Source organism: Cheilinus undulatus, linkage group 22 (assembly GCF_018320785.1).
Source record: "Cheilinus undulatus linkage group 22, ASM1832078v1, whole genome shotgun sequence".
Classification (NCBI taxonomy): Eukaryota; Metazoa; Chordata; class Actinopteri; order Labriformes; family Labridae; genus Cheilinus; species Cheilinus undulatus.
The window spans coordinates 24,375,233-24,393,030 of NC_054886.1; the positions used below are offsets into that span (position 1 = coordinate 24,375,233).

A 17,798-nucleotide genomic window follows, 5' to 3' on the forward strand; every position below is an offset into this window, starting at 1 on the left:
GGGAATGATGGGAAAACTCCACCCAGATATCCCCATGATTTGCCAGGTTTGCCGTGGCTTCAACATGCACTGAACCCTGACACACGCTGGGGTGCAAAGGCCTGATCAGTGCTGGTTGCAGTCCTATATCATTATTGTTTAACAACAAAGAAGCATCACTCAGTAGAGGCCTAGTCTTGGAAAACATCTACAATGGGCCCACCTGCCAACAGACTCAGCTATGCTCCTAATTATGCTAATCAATGCATCACTCTTTGCCTCACAGTTCTTATCAGAATTAATTCAACACCTGTAGAGAGTACTGATACAGAAAATAACTATTGGGGCACAGGTTGCCTAGTGGTTAAAGGCACGCCCCAAGTACACTGATGGCCCGGGTTCAAATCCGGCCTGAGGCCCTTTACCGCATGTCTCTCCCCCGCTCTCGTCCCTGTTTCCGACTCTATCCACTGTCCTCATCTATCAAATAAAGGCACAAAAGTGCCCAAAAATAAAAATCTTTAAAAGAAAATAAAAATTGATGTTGAATTCAATCTTGAACTGGTCAGTAAACATGTGTAGCTTTGCTATAAAAATGCACATATTAATATGGGACCTATTGGGCTTTCCTGAGTTTTCAGAGTCAGCCTCAAGTGGACACCAGTGGAACTGCAGTATTTCTAAAAAATATAATATTTTTGGGGAATTTTTAATGCCTTTATTGACAGAGGAGGACATTGGATAGAGCTAGAGACAGGAATGAGGAAGTGGGGGAGAGATACGAGGGAAAGGAGACTGGGCCGCAACATGGGGCGCAACCTAACCACTAGACCAGGGGTGTCCAAATTTTTCCACTCAGGGCCACATACAGGAAATTATAGGGATGCTGGGGCCACTTCCATACACCTCACTTTCAGGATATAAATATAAATCCAGGCTACTTTAGGTAAAGATTTTCTTAGTGAGTTGGCATGCTTAAATGGCTAATTAATAGCTGACAAGGCAAATAGCCAGTCATTTTAATGATTTTCAGGAGGCCAGTCAGATTTCTGAGTTAGCCCTTGCAATCACTGGTTCCACCTTGGTCAGAATGAGAATGATGCTCCATGTGCCGTTTAAGCCACGAAAAAGTATGTCAATAAAGTGTCCTGTCAAAATGTTTGTTTACAAAATTAGTACAGTAGCACTTCCTGGTGCTGAAACTAAAATATACACTAATCCGAATAAATCCATACCATCTTCACAGACTATAATTTTTTCTGTGTTTTCTTATTGACAGGTGAGTACATTTTTGTGTTACCTACCCGGACGAGCCCCCAAGGTAACACAAAACTATAATAATCTGTCAATACAAAAACACAAATAAATCAGCATCCCCACTAAATATACAGTCAAGCACAAGCTTCATGTTGTAATATGGGCCATTTTTCATGTATGTTTTCGAATTTGCTGCGGGGCAATTAAAAATGGGTCAAGGGCTGCAGTTGGCCCCCAGGCCATAGTTTGGACGCCCTATACTGGAACATCCGTGCTTTAAAAACTGCAGTATTTTTTACCACTACATTAGCATCTTTTTTTTCTAATAATGGAGATTTCACTTGAAGATGTCACACAATTTATGTGAATGCAAAAATGTTAGCTTACTGAGATGTTACTGCTAATATTAAACAGAGAGAAATTGGATTAGGCTGGAATTTTCAAATTGTGTGAAAACAGGAAAATAACTATCTGAGAGGGGGGAAGCATTTGGACAGATTTAAACATTTCTAGATAAGTTTAAAGCTCATTAAAGTTAGTTTTCCCTAATATAAAAATATTACAAATCAATCCATAGATTAATGACTTGTTGTTGAAAGATAAGTATATGCACCTATTAATCATCTCTCTCCATCATGTTTGACGCATCAGTCTGTAGAATCTTTTATTTGTCAAACAGTGACCATGAGGGGGGCTAAGTATAGCCGGCAGCCCATCACTGTGTGCGTGGGATGACTAATGGAACAACATAATTGCAGTGGGCTATAAGTATCCGCAGGGGGCAACAGTGGGCACGGGGGCCCGCTGACTGATGACAGGTGTCCATTCTGATGCCTGCTGCAGAAAAGCGCCGTAGCGATGGCACTCAGGGCCAGTGACTTGGAAGTGAGAGCTGTGTGTTACTTTGTGTGTGACGAAGTTGTACAAAGGCATTAGTATGAGTCAGAAGTAACACTGAGGCTGTAGGAGAGAAGAACGACTGTTAGCATAACTGTGAATATTCATAATTTTAGAAGCAAAATGGTTAACTGGAGCAGTGATTCATGAGGGGCATTATCATAAATAGTTCAGTCAGACCAGAGTGTTTATGTCAGCGTGTATAGTTTATATATGTGTGAAAGCTAAAGCAGGTATAGACCAGGCATCAGGATGTGGAAATCTTGAGTGTTTTAATGTGTCAATCTTTTTTCTTAGTCAGCACTTTTCCTTCACCCTTCAAACGTTAACAGACACTGTTGTCTGTAATCATTCAAGAGCTCTGTTTGTGTGTTTGCTGATGTGTATGGGGAGGAACTAATGCATCCTGAGGTTTAGATGTGAGGACCATGCAATAACAGCCACACCCAAAGTTCACTTTCACCTATTCTTTATACATTTTGTTAATTTTCACCTAACATATAAATAAATCTACCTAAAATGTAGACACAAAGCTGGAGTATTTAATATTTAATATGGTGCCACCTAGTGGCAGTGGCAAAATGATTGAATTAAATAAAAGAATGAAAATTAAACTTTAATTGTAAAAATATTTTTTTTTAATTTATTTTTCTCAAATGGTGTTACTATGCAATGCAGTTCTCCCTTGCAACCAAGACAGTCTGGCTGCAGACTGCCTGTTCTGCAGACCACTGCTGTCAGAAGCCACCTCCGTCAGGACACAAAAAGTTAGGGTTAGGGTTAGGACACAAAAAGTTAAAAAAATAAAAACCTGACCTGAAGAGCCTAATTACAGAACCTTAAGCAAAATAAACATAATTGGATATGAATGGTTTTGTTTAATTGAATGAAATAAAAATATAACTAAATGAATAAATAAACATCTGACAATAGGACTTTACATTCTGTGACACAGGACTGTCTTCCCTGAAGTATATAAGGGAGGATAAAGAGGAGAGCTTTTGTGGGCCCAGCCAAATTGGGGGCCCATGGAGGTCAGGAAAATCATGATCCATTGTAATTTAATGTTATCAAAAAAACAAAGAAATGAATGTTATTTATTAATGCTGTAGTAAAATGGGCTATAGCCTTTTCAAAATATAAACACCTTTTCTTAAACAGAACTATCATTTTTTGTTCATGTTTACAATGTAAAAAGGCACATTGAAGAAACAATTTGGAAAGTAATGTCAAACTTTAAAACATGATGTAAACAAATGGTGGTGAAAAATGGCTAGAAAGTGCCAAAAATTGGTTCAAAGACACAAAATGGGATAAGAAAGTTAAGAAAAATAAAAAATGGGCAGGAAAATAATGAAAATTGGCTAGAAAGTGGCAAAAATAGGTTCAAGTGGGTAAAAAAGGCAATAAATAGTCAACAATGGGCAGAAAATGGTGAAAAGTGGCAAAAATGGGATTGGAGAAACAAGACGGGTTAGAAAAGTTAAACAGTCAAAAATGGGCAGAAAAATTGTTAAAAAGTGGCAAGAATTGGTTGAAAGAAATAAAATGTGATAAGGTAGCAAAAATGAGTTGATATATAGGCAATAACGAGTCAACAATGGGCAGGAAAAATGGTGCAGAGCAGCTAAAGGTTGGCAAAAATGGATTTTAAGAAACAAAAAAGGGTTAAGAAAGGCAATAAAGAGTCAACAATGGGCAGACAAATGGTTAAAAAAAATGGCAAAAATTGGTTCAAAGAAATAAGATGGGTTAAGATAATCAACAAAGTGTTCAAAAATAGGCAGAAAATTGTGAAAAGGAGCTAAAAAGTGGCAAAAATGGGTCCAAATAAACAGGATGGGTTAAGAAAGGCTATGAAGGGTGTGGGAAGACAATGGGAAGACAAATGGTTAAAAAAATGGCAAAAATTGGTTCAAAGAAACATGAACGGGGTAAAAGTGGCAAAAATGTGTTAAACAGAGGCAATAAAGATTCAACAATGGGCAAGAAAAATGGTGGAATGCAGCTAAAGGGTGGTGAAAATGGGTTTTAGGTATCAGAAATGGGCAGAAAATGGCAAAAAAAATGGCTAACGAGAAATTATGGATTACAGAGATAAAAATGGGCAAAAATAGGTTGCAAAAGTAGCAAAAACAACTGAAAAGAGAAAAAATATGGCAAAAAATGGGTGGAATCAGTGATTAAAATGGGTTAAAAAGGGGCACAAGTAAGTAATTTGAATACCAGAACTCAATAATAGATTGACACACTTTATAGCTCCAAAATAAGGTAACTGTTAGCAAGAAGGCTAACACCAGCGCTACTGACTCAACACACATGCATTGGCTCTTTCACTGGGTTTTTAAGGAGCTCAGCCAAATCAACAGTTTTAACGTGTATTTCCATTCTGTCAGAGACGGCGTCTCACATGAACAGTCAGCAAGAGTGACCGTCAGAGATGTAAGTAACTGGTTTCAACTCAATGAAATCGCTACCACTGCTAAAGTAAAAAAGGCCTTGAAATACTTACCCTTAAAATAAAAGGTTAAGATGTTTTTTATGTTGGCTAATTCTGAAACAACTGTTGAGGATGTTTGGTGTCAGACGGGGCTCTTTAAAAAGAATAAGAGAACAGATGGTGATACAAGACTATGGTGTCATCTGTTTGAGGCTAAGAAGGCTGCACACTTCAGAGGATACTACCACCACAGTTAGCCACAGCTAGAGTTAGCTAGCAACAAGCTAGTGACCATGGAGTAGCAGCTAAAGCGTTACATATTACTTTCAGGGGTCAGTGGGGACCAAATATGGAGGACAGAAGGTGGGTGAGTATTTTAGACATTTTAAACATAGGCTAATTTAGAGTAAATGAGTATGTTGCTTGTGTTTGTTTAAAATAAACTGTTAGCTAATCTGTTAGCACTATCAATCCATAATGAGATATGTCAATCTGTTTATCTTTGCTGCCCCCAAGTGGCCAAGAATCAGTAAGTGAAAACACTTTGAAATTTCCACATGAAGAGACATCAGATAATTACAGTCATTTAACACCGTTTTCTTGCTGACATTTAAGATAATTGTTGTTTTTCATTGTGAGGCTAATTTGGGGTGTTTTTTAAAAAAGTTTTTGCCTTTAAGGTTAAGGCTTTCAGTGTTCACTGCAGATCAATGGACTGTAACTGTCATGATTAAATAAAGTTAAAATTGTTGACTGTTGTAATCTAACGATGTCTGCTGAATAATTCTCACTGAGTCTTGTTTTTCTCACCATGTTTGTGAGCTTTTTGTGCAGGCAGCACTTGGCTTCAGACTGAACATTCATCCAACTGAACAGGTCACCCAATTGAGCATTTTGAGTTTTGAAATCAGTTTTTTTTTTTTTTTCTAACAAGAACCTGCGAAAAAACTTACCACAATAACAACCCATCTACAATCTTTTCACTTGTCTCCCTTCAAAACCAACTTTTTTCTTGTTTTTGTCACTTCTTGAAACACAAAACAAGACTAATGTCAGCATGCCGTCTCAGCTTTTCATTTAAACAAGACTGGATCTGGATCCAGGCCTTGACTGCTTGAAGATGTTAACGTTTATACGAACAGATCAGACGTAGGAATGGGAATGAAAGTTGCAGTTTGAAAGGGTTTTAACGTCACATTTTCTGCCCGTTCTTCGCTGTTTTGACCTCTGCATGATTGTGTGATTCACAGTGTGACTAATGACAGATCGGCATGAGGAGCACTCCATACAAAATGTTATTTTTGTAAAGCACTGTTAGGTAATGTCAGAGGTTTTCCATAAGAGAGAGTGAATAATGCGGCTTTAAAAGCAAGAGTGCTGTTAAAGTTTGTTTGGGATTTTCAAATGAGGCATTTAAGAGCAGAGGATGTGCTCAGGACTTTTAATTAATTCCTAATTTAGCTCATTTTTCAGACAGTTTAATATCTTTGGGGTCAAGGATTTATCTTCTCACTGCTGAATATCAAACATATTCTGGATATAAAATCTCTACTTTCACCACCATTAAACATCTATTTATTTGGTCATTTTCCAGGACTTTCCAGGCTTTCAGCACTCTTGTACGGATCTCTTGAGAGATGCCTTGACAATGACGATGAAAGATCACTTTCATCCTTCATTTTCACATTGTGTTAGAGTGACCACAAGAGGACAAAAGCCTGCAATACTGTACTCTAGTAATATTGTTCTCTGTGAAGCAGCCAGGGAGGGAGGAAGTTAAATCCGGCCTCTTCCTCTCACACCTCTGCTCTATTATTTACTCCTGTGAATGTTTATCTGCGCACAGAGCTTTACATGTGTGGGGTTTAACCAACCAGGATCAAATGACACATTTCAGCTGTACCTATCCAGATGGTTAACCTTCAGTGGAGCTAACACCGATATAAACCTGACCAGAGCTGCTCCTGGCCAAAGTAAGGCTCTAAGTAGACCCTGGTATAAGACCCACCAACACTGCATGACCCCCCCCCCCCCCCCCCCTTTAACATGGACAACACTTGTCCCAATATACTCACTCATATGGAAGCCCATTTCTCTTAAAGAAAAATATAAAAACTTGGGCAATTATTAAAAAAAGAAAAAATCCAAAGTCAAAAATGATAAGACAAAAACCAAAATCATAAGATATCTCATAATTTAAGCCTTTTTATCTCATAATTTCACATTTTTATCTCATAATTGGCTTTTAATCTCATTATTATGACTTTTTATCCTATAAGTTTGAATTTTTGTCTCATAGTTTGACTTTTAATCTATTCATTTTAAAGTAAATCTCATAATTTTGACTTTCTATCTAGTAATAATGACTTTTTATCTAGTAGTTTTGACTTTTATCTCCTAATTTTGACTTTTCATGTCATCATTTTCACTTTTTATCTCATAATTTTGAATCTCATAATTATGACTTTGTAGCTCATAATTTTGACTTTTTCTCATAATCATGACATTTTACCTCAAAATTTTGACTTTTGTCATAACTATGACATTTTAGCTCATAATTGACTTTTTATCTCATAATAATGAGTTGTATCTCATAATTCTGACTTTTAATGTCATTATTATGACATTTTTATCTCATAATTTTGCCTTTAAATCAAAATTATGGCTTTTTATTTCATAATTGACTTTTTATCTCATAATAATGACTTTTTATCTAATAATGATGACTTTTTATCTCATAATTTTGACTTCTTATATCATAATTATGGCTTTTTATCTAGTAATTGGCTTTTTATCTCATAATAATGACTTTTTATCTAATAATGACAACTTTTTTATCTCATAATTTTGACTTTTTATATCATAATTATGACTATCAATTCTATAAGTTTGAGTTTTTGTCTCATAGTTTTGACTAGTTTTAATCTATTATTTTAAAGCAAATCTCACAATTATGACTTTCTATCTAGTAGTTATGACTTTTTATTTCATAGTTTTGACTTTTCATCTCATAATATTGACTTTTTTTTATCTCAAAATTGTGAAAATTTTGAGCTCATAACTTTCACTTTCTATCTCATAATTTTTTTTTATCTCATAATTATGACTTTGTAGCCCTTAATTTTGACCTTTGTTTTTTTAAATTCTGAGTTTTTAGGTCATAATTTTGACTTTTTATCTCATTATTTTGACTTTTTTTATCTCATTTTTACAACCTTTTATCTGATTACTTTGACTTTTAATCTATTATTTTGATTTTTTAATCTCATACTTATAACTTTTTAGTCTCATTATGACTTTTTAATCTCTTTATTTCAACTTTTTAATCTCATTTTTACGACCTTTTATCTGATTACTTTGACTTTTTTTTCTCTTTATTTTGATTTTTAATCTCATAATTATGACTTTTTAATCTCATAATTATGACTTTTTAATCTAATTTTTATGACCTTTAACTAATTACTTTGATTTTTATCTCATTATTTTGGCTTTTTTATCTCAAAGTTATGACTTTTTAATCTCATTTTTATGATTTTTTAAATCTAATTTTTATAACCTTTTATCTAATTACTTTGACTTATCTCATTACTTTGAGTTTTTGATCTCATAATATGACTTTATTATCTCATTATTATGACCTTTTATGTCATTACTTTGACTTTTTATTTTCTTATTTTGATTTTCCACTCAGGATTACATTTTTTGTAGAAATACCTGACTTTTGCATTTTTTCTTTTTAAGTGGTGGAAATGGGCTTCGATACACTCAACATAACAACCATAATAAATACAAAGTCTTTGCAATTTGTATTTTAGTATGAGACAGTGAGATATAAAAAAGCAATTCTGAGTTATAAGGAAGTCATTAACAAGGATAACAAACAAAATGCTACCACAGACCTGTGTCTTTCAGAAGCTCTTATCTGAAAAACAGATATCTTTAGGGTTAATTACAGATACGTGATGGCCAGTTAATGTGCCAGTTTGGCAAACACTTTATCTACATTACAATGATCATAATTATTATGTAAACACAGATGAATGATGTGCAGAGAGGGAGAAAAAAAAGTGAGGCCCCTCACATATGACAAGGCCCTACGCTCTGTGCGTGGTCTGCATAAAGGGAAGGGTGGGCCTGAACCTGATTTCCCAAAGAGTAACGCAGAATTTTTCCATCACTTTTAAAGCACTTACAGGTCTGGCTCCAGTCTATATAAGAGAACTTTTAACCCCCTTTGAGGTAGCCCACAGCCAGAGATCCTCAGGTAGGGGGCCTCCTGGTCGTTCCAAAGTTGAGACTTAAAATTAAATGTGATAGGGCCTTCCTCATCAGGACCCCTCGACTTTGCAACCACCTACATGCAGAATCAGTGACATCTTTTAAAACCACTGCTCAAAACTCACTTTTATAGACTTGCTTTCATGTGATGTTATCTTCTTATTTGTTTTTCTTTTAACAGATTTTTACTTTCTTCTAGTTTCTTAGCACATTTCATTTCCTTTTAATCTTTTACTTGCCTTTATTTCAATTAAACTCATTTTTTTCCCTTGCCACCTTTGGCTGTTTTTAATTGTTATTGCCATCCACATTTTTATGCTTTTCTGTCTTTTATTGCTTCTCTCCTGTATACCTTTGCAATTAAATTTATTAATTTTACTTCCTATATAGTAAAAGAGCTTGTTTTATCTCAGTTTATCTACTTTTTCATTTTGCCCCCTTAATTTGTTAAACTCTCATTTGTTTCTATTCCTCTTTGCTTCTCTTTTAATTTCTACGTCTTAAATTTTGGTTAAATTTTCTCTCAGTCTCAGCCTGTGTAACTGGGTTCCTACTGGGTTCTTGTTGTTTTTAAGGTTCTTGTGATGTCAATGTGATCCCTGCTCTCTGATTGATGTCCTGTGATGTCTCTATGTGCATGGTATCACCTGACGTTAGAGTTCTTGATGTGTTACGATGTTGTTGAATTATTATCTTGATCAGGTTTTGGTTAAATTTCTTTAACTGTTTGGGTTCTGCTAATGGGCGTCATTTTTTTTTTGGTTCTCTTTGTCTTTTGTTGGCTTCTGTTGCTTTAGTTTTCTGTTCATGTCAAAGCACATTGTAAACCCATGCTTTGGAAAGTGATTTATAAATGAGGTTAATATATCAAATTATTATGGAAAAAGTGACTCTGCTTTTGTTTAGGTTTTGACTTGAAATAAAAACTTTTTTAGCCAGTCATGGATCCTACAATAAACAAAGAAAAGAAAGAGGCAAAATATGCTTGTAGAAAGTTGGGAATGGCGCTACAACAAGAGAGTTGAATCCTTTAAACTAAACTTAGGGCCTCCTATCACTGTATCATCGTCTTTGTCATGGTGCATTGAGTTCATGTTTACAATCAGACTCTGCAGCGCTCTAGTCATGTTGAGTGTTTTTGTGCTGCAGTTTTGTTAGTCGGTATTTTTGCATTGACTCTCTGTTGGGTTGTAGGTTGGAGGGTGGGGGTGTGTGCTGAGTGATGGTGAGGAATCATGGAGGAGGTGCAGAAATACAAAGGCAGGGATGCTTTTTTACAACTTTGTGAATATTTTTTTTTCACTTCTACAAAGTTACTTTGACTTTGGATATTTTTCATTTTGTTTACGAGCTGATTCAGTGAAGTCTTCACAGTTGTTGGCACTGGGATTTTTGTGTTTGCATGTTTAACATATTACACAAATTCAACATTAACTTAAAGACAGAAGGCAGAATAAGGTTTAAACTACAGCATAAGTGTTGAATTTACTGACAGATTTTCAAATGACATATAGGTTAAGACAATATTTATACCATTATAGTTTATGTAGATGTTGAAATGCCAGACCTAATGTTCAGTCCATTTTTAGGTAACATAAGTTATCAGTCAGAAGTCAAAGTTTTGATCTCACTAGTCAGCAGAGGCACTGCTTATCAACAGACAGAGCAAGCTACTTCCTGGGGCCCCAGACAGATGACAAACTTGCAAACAACTTAGGCTCAAAATGTGCAAAGTTGTGACTGAATTAGCCCAGCTGATCAAGCATACACCTGTATACAGAGGCCATAGTCCTTGATGCACTGGTTGCAGGTTCAAATCCCAACCCTAGCAGATGTTTGATGCATGTCGTTCCCGGCCCCCTCTCCCTAAATTTCCTGTCTCTCCTCAGCTATCCTATAAATACAGTTATAAAGCCTGAAAATAATCTAAAGAGCAAAGTTTGAAATGATGAACCTCCTGAAGGGGGACAGTGTTCACTCTTGTTGCACTGCCTTGTCCACATGCATTTCACCTGAAAACTTAAAGAGAAAAACTTAAAGAACTTTACCACTTTCAGTAACATCTCAACTTGTTTCAACTCTACATTTTTTAATTAACCCTGCATATTTAGACACGTTGTATGCAGCCATCTATATCAGACTACATTGCACAACAGTGACAGCCTAAATGTGAATATTATACAACTTTATTCACATTATAATTATTTTTCCCAAAATGTATAAATCAAGTAATAATAAGTTCAATATGTGTTAATATACAGAGCTGCACTAAAATTTCCTGTACCTGGTACCTTGTTCCCTTTTTTGGTGTCACCTCCAGCAAGGTTCACAGCAAGCTGAGCCGATGTCAAACTGCCATCAAGACACTTCTGATCACTGATTGGTCAGAGATTTTCATCACTGGGAGCGCCACAAGTAGGATGTCTGACATGAGAATCAAAGCCTTCTTATGAATACTGCACTAACGTGAAAGTTAAGTTACTCTGATTAAAATTCACCTAAGTAAAAGTACAGGTCTATAAATCAAATCAAGTTAAAGTAAAAAGTATCTTATTTAAGGTTTACTTTGAGTATCGAGTACTGAATAGACACTGAGGAGTTGTACAGTGAAATATGATCTTTCCTTGTTGGCAAAAACAACAAGAGCATAGATGTCCAACTAGGCTATTCAGGTAAAGACACACCTCCATAATAAAGTTAAAGTCACAATAACATTGATAGTGGTAATTAAGCTCATATAGAGTTTCATTAAACACTTGAAAAGTATTTATATCAGTCCACAGTACAAATAGGTAAACTACATTTTTAAAGTGTTAAATATTTTACAATACAACAGAGCTGCAGGAACTTTTGAAAATCTGTGGTAAGGTTAATCTCCTCTGGAAGAACAACCTTATTGCAAGGCATTGTATACCAATGAAGAACAAGCTCTATGTATCTTTGAGGAACATCTAAAGTCAAGGATGACAACTCAAACTCGGTTCTAACTTCACTCATGGTGCAAATGTGTCCCACATAAAAAACTAATAGCAAATCACTGGAAACATGACCAAGAGAACCCCAGCAGAGATCACTGCACAAAAGTCAACATGCAAACACATCTAAGCACATCTGAGCACTCTGCCCAAGGGCATGATGGGAAACTCTGCCCACACATATCCCGAGATTTGACATTGCGGTGGGAAGAGCTAAAATCAATTGACTCTACAGAGCCGAACTAACACTGGTGGATCTACACTGTCAAAAACTCCAACACTGAAGAACATTTCACTCAGAGTAGAGTTAAAGTTACACTTTTAGAATTAAATTCAACTGAAATGTTGAATTTAATGTTATATCCAGACTCCAGCTTTCGCTGTATTGGGATGTGATGTAAATAATTCTCTCCATATGTGCTACTAAATATTTAACAAAACTGGAAAAAGTACCAAAATATTGCTTTCAAGTAAAGGTACACTTACTTTGGTTAAGATTTATTTGAGTAGTAGTAAAAATACTAGTCTTTAAATCTCCTCCAGTAGAATTAAAAAGTAAGTAATTGAAAGTTTACTTAAATTTCCAGGCACTGAGTTGCTACTTTTGATACCCATGGGGTTTGTACAGTAAAATATGATCTTTCCTTATTGTGCAATTTCAACAACAAGAGATGAGGGCTGGAAGCAGCAATGAACGGGCTCTCGCACCTTTGTGCATCTCAGGGTCCTGGCACGCTGCAAAAATGGCTGAAAGTACTGATGACCATCAGATACAGAGAGGTTTACCAGCTATTAACTGTCATGTCTTTTACACAAAACACAAAGTGAGTGGGGGCAAATGTCATAGATGAAATGAACTTCCAACAGCCCAGGGTAATCATTATATCCTGTTACATCTTGTATCAGAAACTCTGTTCCTTTTTTAGATCTCTGGTGTCCCATCTAAATCTTGCGAGTCATTGGTGAACATTTCTCTTCATTATTTCTGTTAATCATCAAAAAGGAATTCAGCTGTTAGTAAAAATTATCAATTTCCTGGGTGAACCACACCAAGTGGCATCTACCAATTTTGATATGCGATTGTTATCATTTTAATCATTTATTTGTCTCAGCCTTATTGAACATGTTGCTGGGGACTTAAAAATGTTGTAGGGGGCACCACTGAGCCATTAGGCCACACCTACTAATGAAATCCATTATGTTGCTTCTTTTTTTAATACATTGTCCTTGATTCTACCAACAATCATGACATTAAAGGTGATTACGCCCCTGAAAAAACTACTTCCTGTTTTGTGGCGAGTAATGCTCTGCTATGGCAACAGTGTTTTTCACAGAACTGTAAGGTTCCCATGATGAAATGGGGAGGGAGGATGATTTAAGGATATAAAAAACCTACTTTAAGAGGGATGAGAGCTGTTTTTGCATGAAAAGCAGGATCATTCTCTTGCCATGCGCTACTGACCGCCATGTGTTTTCAAAGTCAAACTGTTAAAATCCATTATGACGCTTCTTTTATTAATACACTGTCCTTGAGTCTACCAACAATCATGACATTAAAGGTGTTTTAAGCCCCTGAAAAACTGCTTCCTGTTTTGTGGCGAGTATTGCTCTGCTATGGCAACAGTGTTTTTCACAGACCTGTAAGGTTCCCATAATGGCATGGGGAGGGATGGTGATTTAAGGACATTAAAAACCTACTTTAAGAGGGGTAAGAGCTGTTTTTGCATGAAAAGCAGGATCATTCTCTCGCCATGCGCTACTCACCGCCATGTGTATTTTAAAGTCAAACTGTTGAAATCCATTATGATGCTTCTCTTTTTTAATACACTGTCCTTTAGTCTACCAACAATCATTAAAGGTGTTTTAAGCCCCTGAAAAAACTACTTCCTGTTTCATGGCGAGTAATGCTCTGCTATGGAAGAGCAGTTGTCACAGACCTGTAAGGTTCCTATGAGCTGTTTTGGCATGAAAAGCAGGAACCTTGTTGTTTTGGCTTTTGGTGTTTATTCTCTACTCAGTACGTGATGCTTCTGGAAATAGAATGAAGTACAATACTTCCCCCAAAGTATATTTAGGTAAAAGTACAAGCAATGATTTTAAAACATACTCAAAAAAGTGCTAGCTACAAAAAGCTACTCAATTAGCTACTTTCCACCCCTTCCTTGTCCTCCATTGTTTTTTTCTGGACGTCTTGGCAGTTTAGCTCAGCCACACTTAGGTCAAGGAGTTGCAATATAAGTATATGAAAATATTAGTGCTTGGAACTAAAACCAAGGAGGTTCAAGCCAAGTCAGCGTGGTTCTACATATTGAACTGCTTCATTAGTTTGTAACTGAAAGGCTTACTATTTTTGACATCAATATAAACTTTGGAGATGTTACAATGCTTGCAATAGCAAGCATTTTTTGTTAGGGTTAGGGTTATTTCCAACATAACTGAGAGCTGGCTGGAGGGACCTCCCAGTGAGGGCCCCAACAGACTAGAGCTGCCACTGCTGGTCAGTATTTGTGTTGTTTATCAGTGAGTTTGCTTGATATTGCTTAAAAAAGAACTGATGCTCATCCCTGCCAGGTTTTCTCGCATACCACCCATCATTTTTAATGCGTAGCTGCCAGATTTTCCAACATAAGGGACAGTTGCATCAAGCTCCGGGTGTGTGCCATTGCTGTGTTGCATGTTATTAATGACAGTCTCTGCATGGTGCCGGGGGAAGCCTACCATGCATCCATGAGTCAGGTTACTGTAACATGTCTGTCTGTGCAGCGCTGAGGACAGACGGCTCAGCAAAAGATTGAACGGTGTCCAGCATCTCTGAGCGTCATGCTCGGGCACACTGCGATCACACTCCTCCTACACAGCACAGGCCAGAATGCAGCACTCACACATAACTACACACATCAGAATCAACATGTCAGTACAACCTCAGCAATCACAGACTTCATGTAGGTCGCCTGCATAATCACAATGAGGACTTTTGAGGCAATCAGAGCTGCTCCGGGCCTCATCTGCATCTCGAAAAGTCACAAAAACGCCACTTACAGTAATGCGCCTCTCAGAATTAACGAGCAAAACAACAGCAAGGAAGTGGGAACATCACATCCACTCCTACGCAGCCAGGATGGCACTTCAGTTTTAAAGTTATGTAACAGTCCAATGGTGTGAGATTACACTCACTTTGCCCTCAGAGGGGAGACAAGAGATCAAAAATAAAAGTCTGAGTGGTTAATTGAGCATGTTTCTGGCTGCTGGAGAGGAGCAGGTGCATACATGTAAAGGCACATTCGAACATTTTTGTTTTAGAAAATCAGCCACAAAGGAGCTGAACTTCTGCTCCTGTGGGCACAGATTGAAAACTTTTAAAGCTTTTGTTTCCACAGGACAAAAGAAAAAAAATGTGCTGCATTACTCTGAAAAGTCTTCACTGAAAGTTGAAAGCAAGCCAGCAGTCAGCTCACACAGTGCGAACAAATGCTCCGCTGACTTCATGAGCACCAACCTGTCTGCCAATAATTAGATTTTCTGAACACCTACACATCATTCCAGTCTGAAACAATCAGAAAAAGTCCACAAAGAGGATAAAACGTCTCTTTAATTAAATTATGACACAGTTTGGGCTGTAGCCAGGCAGTGGGATAGCCTGAGTGACAGCCTCATTTCCATATTCTACTCTCCATGATCACTAATTGATTAATTGGCACAGCTTGAATGTCACATATGCATGAATCACCAAGCAGCATTGTTTACCAAGACGTCCCCTGCTGACCGGAAACGACGTTAAACAACAAACGCCAACGCGCTTTGAACTTGAGAATAGAAAGAAACCTTCAAAGGGAGGAGAAAATATTAATACAGATTCAGCAGCTTGTATCCAGAAGGCATGTGAAAACTCTCCAGGAAACTCCGGCGGCGTTTTTTCACTTGGTTCAAGAAAACAGTTCGCACTTTTTAGGCTAATTTAGCTTAAAAAATCAACTTACCTCTTCTGTGAAGGTGGGGGGGGACAGGTGCAGCGCGTGCTCTGCTGTCTAATTAGGCGTCCGCGCGACTTTAACGGTGAGTGATGAGGAAAGCAGTGCTGAGCCTCTGAGTCCGAGCACCATGCTGTGGGAACGCGGGCTCGTCAAGAAAATGCGCACAACAGTGGTGACAAGGCGGAGGAGCGCATTTTTAATTCTGTCTGAGCATCTGAAGTGATACACAGTCACAGCAGAGACACTGTGGGTGCCCCCCAACCCTCCCCCTCCCGCCTCCCTGACTCTGACACACACTCACACGCCAAAGCACACCACATTATGCCACTGAGAGAGAGGGATTTTGACAACAAGAGCACTTTTGCTCGACTGGAAAACAATAAACAGGGCGTTTCCCGCGTAAAACTCCATACCGTAAGTCTTTAAAAGGGTATTGTTCGTCATTTTAAGCTAGAAACTCTATAAAGAACAAAACCTTTAAAATTTTAACATAAGATAAAAACATATTTTCAATGCGTTAACTTAGAGCCACAATATACCCCAATATCAACAGGTTAAATCTTAAAGAGAGAAGAAGATGGAAACAAACCCCCAAAAAGTATCTAAAAACAACTGACCCCCCCCCAATATCCTCATTATATAAAACACTTTCATACAACACTGTTAAGGTGGGAGCATGCTGCAAGTTTCTGTGAATGCTAATTAAACCTATTTGCATTTCTCCAGTGAGGAATTTAAATGTGAAATATCACAGCCCTCTAACACCGTGTCCATGGTAAAGCTGTTAGAGCGTCACACAGCCGGAACTGGACTTTGACGCACAGTGCGCTTTTTTTCTGGTGTATGAGCTATTTCTGGATTGCAGCATCCATCAATTTTTTTCCCTCTTTCTCGAACAGGTGTGGATTTGTAGTTCAAATTTCCTCCACTGGATGGCGCCACAGGCCACCGTAAGACAAGGCTGAAAGCACCAGAACAACTGAGTCAAACGTTAGGGGCCAGTTTAGATGACAGAAGACTCCAGAGGAGAGAGGTTAGAGGATGGTGTGTTAGTAACGTAACTTTATTCTCCTGAGATCTGCATATGACAGTATTACATCATGGCTCTCCGACAACACAGTAACAAATTCTGCTGTTAGATTTCTGAAGATAACTGTCTGGAAGCTCTACAAAAGTTTAACTATCTTCTTAGGATGTTGAGGACATTCGCTTTAAAATTTCAAGAATTTTTCAAAAAAAAATCTTGGGAAATACGTTTGTGAAAGTTGGAATGTTGACCTGAAGTTTTCTGGGAGATTTTTTTTTCTTTTTTCTTTTTAATTTTGAGGTACTTTGTTAGGAAATTGGGGAAGGTATTTGTTCATTTGGGGGTAATTTCCTTTGAAATTTTCCTGAATTTTATGGAAATGTTTGGAATGTTTGGGGAGTTTGTTTGAAAATCTTCCATTGATTTCTATTAAATTTTTGGAAATTTTATTTGTACATTTCTGAGAATTTGATTTGAAATTTTGGGAGGAAATTTTCCTAGAATTTTTTATGATTTTTTCAGGAAATGTATTTGAATTTTTGAGGTGAAAATTTGATTGGAATTTTTGTGGGGATTTTCTTGGAAAATTTTCTTAATTTTTATGGAAATTCTACGGAATATATCCAAAGGTTTTCAGGTAATTGTTTAGAATTTATCCAGAATTTCTATGGAGTTTTGGGTGAAATAATTTGTCATTTTTGAGGGAATTTTCTTTGAAATTTTTCTTAATCTTTATGGAAATTTTAGGGTATTTGTTTGAATGTTTAGGGTAATTTATGTGTAAATTGTCCATCACAGTAAAGTGTTAGTTAATTTTTTAAATTATTTATTTATTAGGGTTTTTTTTGTTAAACTTTGGGAATTTGATTTAAAAAAATGGGATTGGTTTGCTTCTAAAAATTATGGGTAATTTGATTTTATGTTTTTTGGAAGATTTGCTTTGAAATTTTTAGATACTTTCACAGGAACTTTTG

General features: G+C 36.8%; 1 protein-coding gene across 1 annotated transcript in view; it reads right to left on the bottom strand.

The window, feature by feature from the left end:
- The window catches only part of si:ch211-168d1.3 (ras and Rab interactor 2), a 71,561-nt gene extending 55,561 nt beyond the window's left edge, over positions 1–16,000 (bottom strand). Inside the window, exon 1 of the mRNA XM_041778963.1 lies at positions 15,804–16,000. The gene's annotated coding sequence lies outside the window, so the exon portion shown is untranslated. The remainder of the gene's footprint in view (positions 1–15,803) is intronic.
- Positions 16,001–17,798: the final 1,798 nt, after the last annotated feature.